Consider the following 14,200-nt stretch of genomic DNA (forward strand, 5'->3'; position numbering starts at 1 on the left):
CGACTGAGACTGAGAAACTGGGAGAATGGAATGGAGTCCTTACAGGATGCGGGGTGGGAGGATGTGTAGTCCACGTACATGTGGGAGTCAGTGGGCTTATAATGGATACTGGTCGAAAGCCTATCCCCAGAGATGGAGACGGAGAAGTCGAGGAAGGGAAGGGAAGAGTTGGAGGTGGACCATGTGAAGGTGAAGGAAGCTCTCCACAGATGCTGCCTGACCTGCTGAGATTTCCAGCATTTTCTGTTTATATTTCAGATTCCAGCATCTGCAGTATTTTGCTCTTGTATTAGCATGCGTGGGATCTTGCTGCTCTCCGTGGATCTAAAGGTGGCTCCTTCAGGTTGTTGTGGCACATATCAGATTCTCTGGAGACCCACAAAAGTAATCAGAAAGAAACAGGCTGACCTGCGTTCTAATGAGCAATACACATGGCAGGTTGTGACATTCTAATATAGTAGTGTCCTAAGCCTCAAGGGAACCCCACATAATTGCTTTCATAGACTTTTTATAATTTGCCTTTTGCTCATTTGCATCCAGGTTCCCTTGTCAGATTGGGGATGAAGTAAGATTTTTCATTTTTCTCTTTGATAACATTTGCTAACTTATATTTAAGGCCCCCTCTCAGTTGCTTGCTTATGACTCTAAATAGTCCAAGCACGCAGAATGCAAACTGGCTTAGACTTTTCTCTATTAATCCGGCTTGACACAGTTCACTCAGATCCTGATTTTGGGTTTGCCATTTTCTTTGTCCCCCATCTTCCAGCTGCTATGTTACTATTGCCTGTGTCAATTCCAAGGCCAGGTTGATGGGCTAGATTATTTTAGATACATTCTGCAATTACAACATAATAAAAATGAAGATTTCTTGCATGTGTCGGCGTCTCCCTTCAGCACCTGAAGTTGTGAAAAATCGAATTGCTTCATGAGGGAGAGATCAGAGTTTCAACAAATGCTGCACGAATTACAAATATCTGTAAAAGACTTTTAGTGACTTCTGTAACCTAATAGCCTTCAAGAGGCTGGAAGAGATTTTTCCATTAACTACATTGCATGTCTGCTTCTGTGCTGAGGGAGGGACATGACAACCTAGTTAAATTTAATGGGCTTTGATTGTAGTTACAGTGAAATGCATGAACTTGCAGCAATTTCTGGAAAGTTTTCTTTGAAATCAATTTAGCAATGTGCACTGAGATGAGTAAATTAATTAAAGGCTGTACTGAGACTGTTTAATCTGTTGTGTTTAATTTAAAAAAAGCCCTTGTCCTTGTGTTATGAGAAGTAAATCTGCTAATATACACATTTCATTGATAATATGGAACAAACAAAACTGCTTTAAATAATAGTTAATAAAGACTTTCAAAAGGAGCATTTGATGTTTTATAAAACCATTCAATGCAAGTGCAGATTTGACTATTTTTAACCAGCTTGCTGCGGATTCTTAGAAGCGGAACTAATGTAATTTGCCAACATCATTTGCAAGCTGACCAAAATATTTGAAAACATTGATTTCTTATAAATAGTGCTAACATATTTAATAGCACAGTTTAGTGAAGATTTTCCACCCGGGTTTGCCTGATTTTCGGGTGTCACTGGGCAGGACCGGAACCGTTGTCCTAGGCGGAGTGTTTGCTAGTGCTGTTGGGGAGGGTTTAAACTAATATGGCAGGGGGATGGGAATCTATGCAGGGAGGCAGAGGGAAGTAAAAAGGGGGAAGAAGCAAAAGGTAGGAAGGAGAAAAGTAAGAGTGGAGGGCAAAAATCAAAAAGGGCCACATGACAACATAATTCTAAAAGGACAAAGAGTGCTAAAAAAACACACCTGAAGGCTCTAAGTCTCAATGCGAGGAGCATTTGTAATAATTTGTAAGAATTGGCTGGATTAGACTGGCAAATGATACTTAAAGAGTTGACGGTGGATAGGTAATGGCAAACCTTTAAAGATCATATGGATGAACTTCAACAATTGTACATCCCTGTCTGGAGTAAAAATAAAATGGGGAAGGTGGCTCAACCGTGGCTAACAAGGGAAATTAAGGATAGTGTTAAATCCAAGGAAGAGGCATATAAATTAGCCAGAAAAAGCAACAAACCTGAGGACTGGGAGAAATTTAGAATTCAGCAGAGGAAGACAAAGGGTTTAATTAAGAGGGGGAAAATAGAGTATGAGAGGAAGCTTGCCAGGAACATAAAAACTGACTGCAAAAGCTTCTATAGATATGTGAAGAGAAGAAGATTAGTGAAGACAAACGTAGGTCCCTTGCAGTCGGATTTGGTGATGCACTAGGATTTCCTTTAAGTATCTCCGGTGTTGGTAGTGCTAATTTTTGATTAGCAATCTCCTAAGCTTTTGTTGGTATTGGCAGCTTATGATTTTAACAAGTGCCTCATATGTGACAGTGTGCCAAAAAACTCTGAAACAATACACAAAAGGCACATACAACCATACAAAAATGATGGGCATAATGATGGCCCAGTCAATCATGATGCCTGAGCATGATGGGTAGACATCCCCTACCCACTAGCTATTATGTAATCTTGTGAGAGAGCCAAAAACGAGATAACCAAAGGACTATGGCCAATTATGGGGGAAAATGTGGAAAATTCCTCTCCGACCCCTTAGGTGATCGAAGCTAGTGCTGACGCCCAGATTGACCATGTTTGTATTGCCTGGTATTTCACCTACTATTAATACGATGTGATCTCCACCCCAGTCAGGAACTGGTCCAGCTCTATTTTGAAGGTTTGCAGAGAGTCGACGCTCACTGCATGAGCTGACATCTTGTTCCAGAAGGTCTGCTATCCTCTGGGGAAAGAAGAACCATCTAACATCTAATCTGGGCCTACTGTTGCGCAACTTATACGTGTGACCCCTCTTGGTCTTACCCAACTTATCAATAGGAGCATAATCATTCACTATTTTATGTACCTCTATCAAACAACACTGTGCATCTCTAAAGTGAATAGGCCCAGCTGTTTAAGCCTATCTGAGTGACTGCGATTATTTAAGCCGGGAATCATATTCATGACCCTCCTGTAAAACTTTTTCAAAGTCTCTGTATCAGCCGTAATTATATACTTTTTCACTCCAATTTTCTCTTTCTAGGCTCAGCTACTTCACTGAGGTGGGACGGGGGCATAACCTTAAAATTAGAACTCGGCCGTTTAGGGGTGATGTCAGGAAGCACTTCACTCAAAGGATAGTGGAAATCTGGAACTCTGACCCCGCAATACGCTGTTGAGGTTAGATCAATCGAAAACTTCTACTCTGAGATTGATATATTTTTGTTAGGGAAGGGTATCAAAGGGCGCTAACGGGAGGCGCAAACGACTTCTCGCCCGGAGCAGCTACTGATTCCCGCAAAACACCATGCGAGTTAGCGGAGGCGCAAACCAGTACTGCCCCGCTCCTGCCAGTAGCACCCGGGCTGCTGCGTGCGCAGTGACCTGTTTTCGGCCCGGTAGTGCCCCATGAGGCTGCCACGGGTGATGCCCACGCCAGCTTCGCGTGTCACGAACCGGGCCACACTCCGCTTGCGGGGCGAAAACTAAAGAGGTGTGCCACACAATTTTTTTTTTTACAATGGCCGACTTACGCGGGGTCCATGCCACGATGTTGCAGACCCAGCACTCCGCTTCTGTGCCAGGTTGCTGCCACGGCACCCCGCTCCCTAGTGGTGAAGTGGTGGCCCCTCGCCCATTGCAGAGTTCGCAGCGTGCCTTCCCTTTAATGGCAGGAGAGGGCCCTGTGTACCCCACCTGTCGTCCCCATGGAACCAAGGCAGGTAGATGGAGTTAAGGTACAGATCAAGAAAAAAGAAAGGCTTACATTTATACAGCGCCTTTCACAACCACCGGACGTCTCAAAGCTCTTTAGAGTCAATTAAGTACTTTTGGAGTGTAGTCACTGTTGTAATATGGGAAATGCAGCAGCCAATTTGCATACAAGCAAGCTCTCACAAACAGCAATGTGGTAATGACCAGATAATCTGTTTTTGTTATGTTGATTGAGGGATAAATATTGACCAGGACACTGGGGGTAACTTCCCTGCTCTTCTTCGAAATAGTGCCGTGGGATCTTTTACATCCACCTGAGAGAGAAGACGAGGCCACGGGTTTAACATCTCATCCGAAAGACGGCACCTCTGATAGCGCAGCGCTCCCTCAGTATTGCACTGGAGTGTCGGCCTAGATTTTTGTGATCAAGTCCCTGGATTGGGACTTCAACCAATAACCTTATGACTCAGTGATGAGAGTGCTACCCACTGAGCCACAGCTGACACTTTAATGATCAGCAATGAAGGGATTTGATGGAGTGCCAGGGCCACCCGCCTGAAGCCAGCATTGTAGTCGGCGAGCTGTGGGCACTAGGCAGGCCCTAGGCTGTAGCTCACCAGTTGTGGGAGGGCCCCTACACTTAGTCCAGCAGCAGTTCGGGCCTGGGGAGGGAGTGGCGCCAATCCAAGAGATTGGGGGCGCGTGCAGTGTAGCATGGCCGGCAATGGCTCAGCATTATTTTGGGGAATCACGAAGAGCATTCCTGCTCCTTCTGGCCTTACAAAAATAAAATAATATATTTTTGGGGGTGCTCGTTTATGGAGAGGCCACCAGCAGTCCCTTCAATGGCTGCTGGTTAGGCCGCTCACATTGTGGTACAAAATGGCAGAGCGCGTGTAGCGCGTGGTCTGCCCAGTTGTACTTCAAAATTGCTTTCGGGGTCCTACAATGAATTAGGACCTCGAGTTGCATATTTAAACAGCCTCTTTTCTAAAAACAGGTGGGGGTGCTGTTCAGCCATTTAAAGGCTCGCCTGAAAATAGCATGATGTGGGCCGTGGCTCCCGAGGGGTGACCGTGGTGCTGCCCCCTCCCCCAGTAGCTGACAACTTTTCATGTGAGAAATGGGCAGGCGACAGTTGAAAATCCGCTTCCCCCCCCCACCCCCTCCACTGAGCCATTGTGTGTTGGTGGGGGTTGGGAGGGGCTTTTAAAACTGTAATAAACATCTGGCCCATAATTGTTATTTCTCACTGCAGGCCTGCATCTAGTAGTTTAGAACATAAGAACATGAGAAGTAGGAACAGGAGCGGGCCATACGGACTCTCGAGCCTGTTCCGCCATTTAATAAGATCATGGCTGATCTGATCATGGACTCAGCTCCACTTCCCTGCCTGCTCCCCATAATCCCTTATCCCCTTATCGTTTAAGAAACTGTCTATTTCCGTCTTAAATTTATTCAATATCCCAGCTTCCACAGCTCTCTGAAACAGCGAATTCCACAGATTTACAACTCTCAGAGAAGAAATTTCTCCTCATCTCAGTTTTAAATGGGCGGCCCCTTATTCTAAGATCATGCCCTCTAGTTCTAGTCTTCCTCACAGTGGAAACATCCTCTCTGCATCCACCTTGTCAAGCCCCCTCATAATCTTATACGTTTTGATAAGATCCCTTCTCATTCTTCTGAATTCCAATGAGTAGAGGCCCGACCTACTCAATCTTTCCTCATAAGTCAACCCCTCCGGAATCAACCTAGTGAACCTTCTCTGAACTGCCTCCAAAGCAAGTATATCCTTTCGTAAATATGGAAACCAAAACTACATGCAGTATTCCAGGTGTGGCCTCACCAATACCTTATATAGCTGTAGCAAGACTTCCCTGCTTTTATACTCCATCCCCTTTGCAATAAAGGCCAAGATTCCATTGGCCTTCCTGATCACTTGCTGTACTTGCATACTATCCTTTTGTGTTTCATGCACAAGTACCCCCAGGTCCCGCTGTACTGCAGCACTTTGCAATCTTTCTCCATTTAAATAATAACTTGCTCTTCGATTTTTTTTCTGCCAAGGTGCATGAGCTCACACTTTCCAACATTATACTCCATCTGCCAAATTTTTGCCCACTCACTTAGCCTGTCTGTATCCTTTTGCAGATTTTTTTTGTGTCTTCCTCACACATTGCTTTTCCTCCCATCTTTGTATCATCAGCAAACTTGGCTATGTTATACTCAGTCCCTTCTTCCAAGTTGTTAATGTAGATTGTAAATAGTTGGGATCCCAGCACTGATCCCTGCAGCACCCCATTAGTTACTGGTTGCCAACCAGAGAATGAACCATTTATCCCGACTCTCTGTTTTCTGTTAGTTAGCCAATCCTCAATCCATGCTAATATATTACCCCAACCCCGTGAACTTTTATCTTGTGCAGTAACCTTTTATGTGACACTTTGTCAAATGCTTTCTGGAAGTCCACACCCACTGGTTCCCCTTTATCCACCCTGTTCGTTACATCCTCAAAGAACTCCAGCAAATTTGTCAAACATGACTTCCCCTTCATAAATCCATGCTGACTCTTCCTGAACGAATTTTGTTTTTCCAAATGTCCTGCTACTGCTTCTTTAATAATGGACTCCAACATTTTCCCAACCACAGATGTTAGGCTAACATTCTGTCATAACATTCTGGTTAACTTCTCAGTGTTAACTGATGAGGTGAGTTGGTCTGCATTCAGATGAGTGTCATCGGCCCTTATTTCATTAGAAGCACTGACCACACTCGACCAGCTCCGTTGGGCGGGTCACATTGTTCACATGCCCGACATGAGACTCTCAAAGCAAGTGCTCTGCTCGGAACTCCTACACGGCAAGCGAGTCCCAGGTGGGCAGAGGAAACATTTCAAGGACAACCTTGAAGCCTCCTTGATAAAGTGCAACATGCTCACCGGCACCTGGGAATCCCTGGCCCAAGACCGCCCTAAGTGGAGGAAGAGCATCCGGGAGGGCGCTGAGCACCTCCAGTCTCATCGCCGAGAGCATGTAGAAACCAAACGCAGACAGCTGAAGGAGCGTGCAGCAAATCAGTCCCACCCACCCTTTTCTTCAACGACTGTCTGTCCCACTTGTGACAGAGACTGTAATTCCCATATTGGACTGAATGGTCACTTTTAGAGTGCAAGCAAGTCTTCCTCAATTTCAAAGGACTGTCTATGATGATGATGATGATGATTTCATTAGAGTTGAGGTTTCGGTGCAAATGCGATTCATGTTCACTCATGCACCAAGCGATATTAGTCGGAAGGCAATGATCAAATGTGCTGTGATGGTCTGCAGTGTAGTTTTACTTCATCTCCATTCAGAGTCTGTAACTGTTACCTAATGGATTATAGAAATTAAGCTTTTATGATAAGACAGTTCATTTATGGGTGAATTATGATTGAAATAAAAGCTTATCTCTTAGATTTGTAGCCAAGGAACTCAGAAGTGCCGAATAGGCGTATGTAGTGGGGAAAAAACGCTCCAGAATGAAGCACCATCTGTAGATGGGTTTGATTAACATCCTGAATGGAACGGCGATACTCTTGGCGACACGCGCCCCTTCGATATCCAAGTGCTGTTGGCATTGCTCTGGTCTCCTGCCGCCCCACAATCCACTCCCAGCCCCCCAGTCGGTCAGCTGCCACCTCCGGCTGGGGCCTATGCAGATGGGGCCCAGAAGTTAAAATCACTCTGACCTCAAGCTGCCAAGATGAGGACAGTTTGCCGTCCACCTCAGCTCCCTGCCCACAAATCTGTCACCCTGAGTTAGAATCGGGGCTTACGTGTCCTTGTTCTGCAGTGGTGGTTTCACTTGCAATAGTGCTCAGGATTAGTGGGGCCAATTTTCCTCCCCCACACCCAATCCCACAATTAGTCAGGCAGTGTGTGTTTTCAATCCGGCCAACTAAGAACGTAGCCGAACTCAAATAAATTACTGGTTTTGGTTCCTTAGCATGGCTTGACTTGAGCAGTGCTAGTAAAGACCCTTTGATCATGGGCAGGCACCTCATATTGGGGGGGGAAGCAACTTTTGTGAAAGGCCGCCAGCTTTTTTAAAATTCGTTCATGGGATGTGGGCAGTGCTGGCAAAGTCAGCATTTATTGCCCATCCCTAAAATTCCCAAGGCATCTGGGCCTTTTGGCTGCTGTCAAACAGCAGCATCTCAGTGGCCTCCAACCTTATTATTCCCCTGGCTGAATTTAATAAAATGTAAAACCTACCTTCCTGGGGATCTGTTGAGGTTGCTAGCTGCCCCTTTCTAAATGCTCCGATCTAAAGGGTTGGCGCACGACCTTGAATGCCCACTTTCTCTGGGCGATCCTCTTGGACATCCGCCAGGTCCGAAACCCAGGAAACCAACACGGGATGAATTGAGACACCATTGACCTGTGTCGTCTAATTTAATGCCCAGGAAATGTAAGGACAAAGGGTTTGAACATCCATAGCCTCTGCTCCAAGTCCCTCTACCGAACACCCTAAAACCAGGCACTTTCTGGGAGATATAATTTGAGAAAATGCTTGAGAAAGTAAGTGGTGATCATTTCCCGTGGTCCATGAATCTGCAAAAATGGGAGCTAGATGCGCAAAGGAGGAAGTTAGATGTATTTTTTCCATATAGCGGTTTATTAGCATTTGGAATGTTTTACCACAGCTCCTATTGATTCCAAGTGGATAATGGCATTTTAGAGGGAATTGCCTAAGAATGTTAATAATTAAAGGAGAAAAATATTGAAGTGACAGGAATAGGGCTGGGAAATGTGATTAGGGTCAATAGTGTCAGTGGAGGAGGTAGCACCGGTGCAAGAACAATGGAGTGCTTGACCTCCGACTATTTTGCTAAAATTTACCAAGAAATAAATGCTGGAGGACTTTCCCAGTTTGACAATTTCTTTCTTGCTGTATGGCGATATGGGGCAAGATAATGGAGGCACATCCCACTTTTGTTCTTCCTCCTCATCCTCCAAACTAACATCAATAGAAAAGTATGACCAGTGCCTGAATTTAAATTTCAGCAGCTGAAGAACGCTTGACATAAAGATAATGAGAATAAAGTGGGCCAAAAGACATATCCGAACAACACAGCCACATGATCCAGCTCCTGTCGGCTCAACATTCAATTGGAAAAATATCAGCTCCTGCTAACATCCATTCTAACGACCTGCATTACCCATTTTTGGGGGCCATGGGATGAAACATCATATTCCTGGCATTACTCAAGGGACATTTGGGTGCGTGTTCATTAACATTCACTCGAATTCCGTTAGAATTTTAACATGAAGCTCTGGCCCGTTTTCAGTCAGAGTTTCCCGCCTCCCAAGTTCTACCCAGCAGAAGCTGCCAGGCAGGCCGGCATTTTGGATGGAGGTCTGTCAAGCATAACAAGTGCATTAGGGGGTCAGGTTTAATGCTGGTATGGAGGTTAAATGAAGTAGAAATCTTAGAAATTGAAATTAATCATAATATCAATATCAACAACAACAACAACTTGTATTTATATAGTGCCTTTAATGTGATAAAACGTCCCAAGGAGCTTCACAGGAGCATTATCAAACAAAATTTGACACTGAGCCACATGATGAGATATTAAGAGGTAGCTTTTAAGAAGCGTCTTAAAGGAGGAATGAGAGGCGGAGAGGTTTAGGGAGGGAATTCCAGAGCTTAGGGCCCAGGCAACTGAAAGCACAGCCACCAGTGGTGGAGTAATTAAAATCGGGGATGCTCAAGAGGCCAGAATTAGAGGAGTGCAAATATCTGAGGGTTGTAGGGCTGGAAGAGATTACAGAGATAGGGAAGGGCGAAGCCATGGAGTGATTTGAAAATAGGATAAGAATTTTAAAATCGAGGTTTTGTTTAACCAGGAGCCACTGTAGGTCAGTGAGCACAGAGGTGATGGGTGAATGGGACTTGGTGTGAGTTAGGACACGGGCAGCCGAGTTTTGGATGACCTCAGGTTTATGGAGGGAGGAAGGTGGGAGGCTGGCTGAAGTAGTCAAGTCTAGAAATAACAAATGCATGGATGAGGGTTTCAGCAGCTGATGAGCTGAGGCGGGGCGAAGTCGGGTGCTGTTATGGAGGTGGAAATAGGCGTTCTTAGTGATGGCGCGGATATGTGGTTGGAAGCTCAGCTTGGGGTCAGATACGACACCAAGGTTGCGAATATCAACGTGAATATTGATTATTGGTAAAAGTGCCGTTATTTTTTTTGGTAAAAGTACCATTATTTTTGTTGGTAAAAGTACCATTATTTTTGTTACATACTGCAACCCTGAGCCTGAAGTGGCGCAGAAATTTTCATTGATTATTTGGAATTATCATTCTGCTCAATGGTTGCTGTTGTTGATAGTTGAGTCTGACAGGCATCGGGGTGGGGGAGGGAGGTTACATTTTTTTGTACAACTCGTCTGCCAAGTTATTTTTGAAGAACATATTTAATGGGGGGAATGGGGCAAGAGCTGGTGAATTTGAAGAGCCCCTGAATTTTAATTTCAGCCAAGTCCCACTGAGGTGTAACTGAAGGTCAAATGGACAATTGGCATCACGCTGAGAGAAGCACTACGACAGAGATAATGATCTGTTGGAGAGTGGTGAGAAGGCTGACTGCAATTTTGCACAGTTTGTAATTACTCAGGATGTGCAATCAGATTTGAACTAAGGTCACCTACATAGAATTCAGGTGGTTTTAAGCCCGGGTAGTAAGTCATTTTGCAACACTCGGGTCTTGTTAAAGTTCTAATATATAATATGATCCAGCATTTTATCTGTTTCTTTTTCTCTTCCCAAGTTTCTGTCTATCATCTTGCCTTCAAACCTCCGGTAGATTTAAATGAAATAATACTTGCATTGCTTTAATTAACGCATCAAACTGTCTCAATGTGCTTGACCCAATTAATTAGTTTTTGAAAGAGAGAAAATAAATAACCTTCAATACCGCCTTTCACATCTACAGGATGCCACACAATCAATGACTTACTTTTGAAGTGTAGTCACTTATGTAGGCAAATGAGGCAGCCAATTTGCATGCAGCACGGTCCCACAAAACAGTAATTAGATGTGTTTTTGGTAATGTCAGTTGAGGGATAAATGTTGGCAGGACACTGGAAGAACTGCTCTGCTCTTCTTCAAATAGTGCTGTGGGATCATTTATGCCCACCTGAGCCTACAGATGGGGCATCGGATTAACGACCCATCTGAAAGATGGCAACTCTGACAATGCAGCAGTCCCTCAGTATTGCAACCTGAGTTGTCTGCTGATGTCTGTAGTGGGAATTGAACCCTCTACCGTCTTACTTGAAGGCAAGTCGGCCTTTTGGCTAAGATCATGCGTAACTGACCTGACAGGGGAGTAACCACCATAACCCCAAGGTGGTTCTCCCTGGATCAGGAAGGTATATGCTTGCTTTTTTGGAAATAGGAGGTGTGTGGGGGACCTGACCCATCCACCTCCATGGCACGAACCTGGTATTGCAGTACTTCCAGGAACGGTGCAGTGGCTCTAGGCCTTTTGGCTAAGAGCATTGGCGCAGAGTGATCCTTGAATGGGCCCAAGGTGACCTCTGGCGTTTGTGATTTGACAAAGAATTGGAACGATTGGCTACGAATTTCAAAAAAAAAAAGTGTAATCGCTTCTCGGCCTTTTGGCTAAGATCAAGTGTAGAATCTGCTCTTATCAGTTTAATATCCCCTATCTGGGGACCAAATATTAAATTGTTTTTTGGAACAGGGAGATGGAACAGGGGCTTGCTCCGTCCACTCCACGCATCGACCTGGTATTGCAGTGTTTCCAGGAACGGTGCAGCTTCCCCTCTCGGCCTTTTGGCTAAGATCAAGTGTAATCGCGCAAAGTGATCTTTGGCGCTGGAGTTGATCTGACAAGAATGAACAAAAAAAAACAGTGTAATCACTGAGATTTACTGAAGTGCAGTAACTGCTGCCATTTAGGAAATCCTGGCAATCATTCCTGCACCTAGTCTTCTTAAGTAATATAGGCTCTGTGCAGTGCTGCACATTGTAGCTATTATGGCCGGGATAATGACCGGGATAAGGGGAGGTGCAACGAGACCTGGGTGTCATGGTACATCATTCATTGAAGTTTGGCATGCAGGTACAGCAGACGGTGAAGAAGGCAAATGGCATGTTAGCCTTCATAGCCAGAGGATTTGAGTATAGGAGCAGGGAGGTTTTACTGCAGTTGTACAGAGCCTTGGTGGGGCCACACCTGGAATATTGTGTTCAGTTTTGGTCTCCTAATCTGAGGAAGGACGTGCTTGCTATTGAGGGATTACAGCGAAGGTTCACCAGGTTGATTCCTGGGATGGCAGGACTGACATATGAGGAGAGACTGGATCAACTGGGCTTGTATCCACTGGAGTTTAGAAGAATGAGAGGGGATCTCATAGAAACATATAACATTCTGAAGGGATTGGACAGGTTAGAGGCAGGAAGAATGTTCCAGTTGCTGGGGAGTTCCAGAACCAGGGGTCACAGTCTAAGAATAAGGGATAAGCCATTTAGGACCGAGATGAGGAGAAACTTCTTCACTCAGAGAGTGGTTAAACTGTGGAATTCTCTACCGCAGAGAGTTGTTGATGCCAGTTCATTAGATATATTCAAAAGGGAGTTAGATATGGCCCTTACGGCCAAAGGGATCAAGGGATATGGAGAGAAAGCAGGAAAGGGGTACTGAGGTTGAATGATCAGCCATGATCTTATTGAATGGTGGTGCAGGCGCTAAGGGCCGAATGGCCTTCTCCTGCACCAAATTTTGGTGTTTCTATGTTTCTATGACCACTGATATTGATGGTTCTGTGAGCAGATGCCACCTGAACAGTGACTGAGTGCAAACTTGTTCATGAAGACTGTGGGGTTGGTATGACAAGCTAACGTGAGATACGTTTATAGATTAGAAGCATGAAATTCCTTGGACATCTCCCTAACTTGGGTTGTATCATCAGTGGGAGCCCCAGAGAAACACCATAGGCAGCTATTTTCAACTGTTTTTCTGGAGGTTCTGCTGGCTTCCTGCCATGTTAGGACAAGACACCGGGAGAATCCCCGAGGAATTTCAGGGCCGGGATTTATCAGATTTGTGAACTGGCTGCAGATGTGAGTTTTTAAAAAAAAATGGTGCTTGCCTTCTCTCCTCCGAGTTGCGCGTGGTCAGCTTTCCGACATGAGATTTGGAATCACAAAACATCTCTGTGCTACAGGCATGTGTGGCCTCATTTCAAATAAACTGTTCAAAGATTGCATAGTGTTCAGCTCCATTCGCAATTCCTCTCATACTGAAGCAGTCCGTGCCCACCTGCAGCAAAACCTGGACAACATCCAGGCTTGGGCTGATGAATGGCAAGTAACATTCACGCCATCCAAGTGCCAGGCAATTACACCTTTCTCTAACAAAAGAGAATCTAACCACCTATCCTTGACATTCAATGACATTACCATCGCTGAGTCACCTGCCATCATCATCCTTGGGGGGGCGGGGGCGTTCTCCATTGACCAAAAACTCAACTGGACCAGAAACATAACTGATACAGTCACCAAGAAATCAAACAGGGAATTCAGAAGAAACTTATTTACCCAGAGAGTGGTGAAAATGTGGAACTCCTCGCTACCACAGGAGGAGGTTGAAGCGAATAGCATGGATGCATTTAAGGGGAGGCTAGACAAGCATATGAGGGAGAAGGGAATAGAAGGTTGTGTTGATAGAGTTAGATGAGGGAAAATGCGAGGAGGCTCAAGTGGAGCATATATGCCGGCATGGACTAGTTGGGCCGAATGGCCTGTTTCTGATTGAATTTTTTTGAGGCGGTAACAAGGAGGGTTGATAAAGGTAGTGAGTTTAATGTAGTTTACATGGATTTTTGCAAGGCTTTTGACAAGGTCACTCATGGCAGACTGGACAGCAAAGTAAATGCCCATGGGATCCAAGTTCAAGTGGCAAGTTGGATCCAAGCAAAGGGTAATGGTTGACGGATGTTTTTGTGACTGGAAGGCTGTTTCCAGTGGGGTTCCGCAGGGCTCAGTACTCGGCCCCTTGCTTTTTGTAATATACATCAATGATTTAGATTTAGGGGGCATGATTCAGAAGTTTGCAGATGTTACAGAAATTGGCCGTGGGGTTAATAGTGAGGAAGAAAGCTGTAGACTGCAGGAAGATATCAATGGACTGGTCAGGTGTGCAGGAAAGTGGAAAATGGAATTTAATCCAGAGAAGTGTGAGGTAATGCATTTGGGGAGGGCTAACAAGGCAAGGGAATACACAATCAATGATAGGATACTGAGAAGTGTAGAGGCACAGTGGGACCTTGCAGTGCAGGTCCACAGATCCCTGAAGGTAGCAGGGCAGATAGATAAGGTGGTTAAGAAGGCATACGGGATACTTGTCTTT

The 14,200-nt window shown here is 45.0% G+C and overlaps 1 protein-coding gene and 2 non-coding genes across 3 annotated transcripts in view; all 3 read left to right on the forward strand.

Moving 5' to 3' along the window:
- The window catches only part of ptprn2 (protein tyrosine phosphatase receptor type N2), a 1,205,047-nt gene that overhangs the window by 182,436 nt on the left and 1,008,411 nt on the right, over positions 1-14,200 (forward strand). The gene's annotated exons all lie outside the window — the stretch shown is intronic.
- Positions 11,106-11,302, forward strand: LOC139264939 (U2 spliceosomal RNA). The gene has a single exon (XR_011593427.1). It is a non-coding gene; the product is annotated as a U2 spliceosomal RNA (small nuclear RNA).
- On the forward strand, positions 11,429-11,610 carry LOC139264986 (U2 spliceosomal RNA). Its single transcript, XR_011593462.1, has one exon. It is a non-coding gene; the product is annotated as a U2 spliceosomal RNA (small nuclear RNA).

Source organism: Pristiophorus japonicus, chromosome 5 (genome assembly GCF_044704955.1).
Source record: "Pristiophorus japonicus isolate sPriJap1 chromosome 5, sPriJap1.hap1, whole genome shotgun sequence".
Classification (NCBI taxonomy): domain Eukaryota; kingdom Metazoa; phylum Chordata; class Chondrichthyes; family Pristiophoridae; genus Pristiophorus; species Pristiophorus japonicus.